A 2,173-nucleotide genomic window follows, 5' to 3' on the forward strand; every position below is an offset into this window, starting at 1 on the left:
TCCATATCTTACACCACAAAATCAGCAGGAAAAATAAATTTATCCACTTTTACCAATACATCTTCTATGATTCCACGTGGATACTTGATGGATCGGTCTGCTAGTTGCAACGAAATGGTTGTTTGTTTCATCTCTCCAAGTCCCAATTTCTTGCAAACAGAAAGTGGCATAAGATTAATACTAGCACCAAGATCACATAAAATTTTATCAAAAAATAAATTTCCAATAGTGCAAGGCAAAGTAAAACTCCCTAGATCTTTTAATTTTTGAGGCAATTTCTTTTGAAGAATAGCACTACACTCCTCGGTAAGCTTCACTGTTTCGAACTCCTCCAACCTTCTTTTCTTTGAAATGATCTCCTTTAGGAATTGACATAGTTTGGCATTTGTTCCAAGGCATCTGCAAAAGGAATATTTATGTGAATTTTCTTAAAAATATCCAAAAATTTAGAAAATTGCTTATCTAATTTTTGCTTTTGAAAGCGTTGAGGATAAGGAAGTGGAGTAGAGAGAATAGGAGGATTGTTAGGAAATGAAATTGTTGGTGACGTGTCAGTCTCTCTTGGTGTGTCATCCACCATCTCGTCTTCTTCCACTTTATTCTTGCCTTGGCCTTTATTTTTAGCTGTAGGTGTTGTCATGGTTTCCTTTGCTAGTGATTTATCAATTTCTCTTCCACTCCTAAGTGTGATGACATTGCATTGTTCCTTAGGATTCACTTCTGTGTTGCTAGGAAAAGTTCCTCTCTGTTGGGTATTTATAGTCGTGGCCAGTTGCCCAATTTGGATTTCAAGGTTCTTCATAGTGGCTCCCATATTGTTGCAATGAGTCTCAATGTTGTCTAGCCGTGCATCTTTCTTTTTAAACCTTGCTTTTGTCTCCTCAACAAAAGATATCATGGCATCCTCAAGTGACATCTTCTTCTCACCTTGATGACTCTCAAATCCTGCAGGAGGTTGCAGCACATTCCTTGTATTTCCATAAGACAAATTCTCATGATTTCGAAGCCCTGAATGGTAATATTGTGGCAAAGGATCACCACGATAATTGTAGTTCCGATTATTGATGTATTGAACCTGTTCTTGACTCGCTCCAATACTCGAATCTGTCCTACTTGTAGTTGCCACATATTCCGCACCTTGTGGTATCCTCTAGGTTGTCAAAGCTGAAATCTGATGGGACAAAGAAGCAACTTGAGCTGAAAGTGCAGCAAACGGCTCCAATTCATGAATTCCAGCAACTTTCTTAGCCATAGTTCTTTCAGTTGGCCATTGATAGTTATTTGAGACCATTTCTTCCAAAAGAGCAGTAGCACCCTCAAGTGTCTTTGACATCAAAGTTCTCCCAGATGCAACATCAACTAAAGTCCGCGTTTGCCCATTTAACCCATTATAGAACATCTGAATTTGCAACCAATCCGGCAATCCATGTTGTGGGCAGCATCGAATCAAATCTTTATACCTTTCCCATGCTTCATAGAGTGATTCAAAATCATGCTGCTTGAATTGACCAATCTCACTCCTGAGTTGAGCTGTTTTTGCAGGTGGAAAGAATTTAGCTAGAAATTTTTCTGCCATGTCCTGCCAACTAGTAATACTCCCAGGTTGTAGCGACTGTAACCAACCTCTTGCTTAGTCCCTCAAAGAGAAAGGGAATAATCTCAGTCTAATGGTGTCTTCAGTAACACCATTGATCTTCACAGTATCACAAATCTCCAAAAACATCGCTAGATGGATATTGGGATCATCAAGTGGCGATCCACTGAATTGGGCCTGCTGCACCATACTGATTAATGTGGGTTTGAGCTCAAAATTGTTGGCATTAATGGGCTGGCGTCTGATACCCGAATAATTGTCATTCACAACTGGTCGCACATAATCCTTCAAGGCGCATGGCTGCGCATTATCTTGTTCGTTCTCCATAGCTAATACCCTTTTTTTTTCTTAGTGCTCTGAGCGTTCTTTCAATCTCCGGATCAAAAGGAATAATGTCACGTGTTCTAGCCCTGCGCATCTAACATAAAAACAAACACACTAGAAATACAAAAAAAATAATAATAAAATAAAATAAAGAAAATAAATAAATAAAAATATAAAAGGAGAATTCTAAATTAAAACCAAGATTACTTTGTATCGATATTGGCAAAAATAAGATAAACTCAATCCCCCGCAACG

At 38.4% G+C, this 2,173-nt stretch overlaps 1 non-coding gene across 1 annotated transcript; it reads left to right on the plus strand.

Moving 5' to 3' along the window:
- The first annotated feature begins 1,421 nt into the window (after positions 1-1,421).
- On the plus strand, positions 1,422-1,528 carry LOC131143648 (small nucleolar RNA R71). Its single transcript, XR_009133630.1, has one exon. It is a non-coding gene; the product is annotated as a small nucleolar RNA R71 (small nucleolar RNA).
- The last annotated feature ends 645 nt before the right edge of the window (positions 1,529-2,173 follow it).

The sequence above is a fragment of the Malania oleifera genome, chromosome 11 (genome assembly GCF_029873635.1).
Source record: "Malania oleifera isolate guangnan ecotype guangnan chromosome 11, ASM2987363v1, whole genome shotgun sequence".
Lineage (NCBI taxonomy): Eukaryota > Viridiplantae > Streptophyta > Magnoliopsida > Santalales > Ximeniaceae > Malania > Malania oleifera.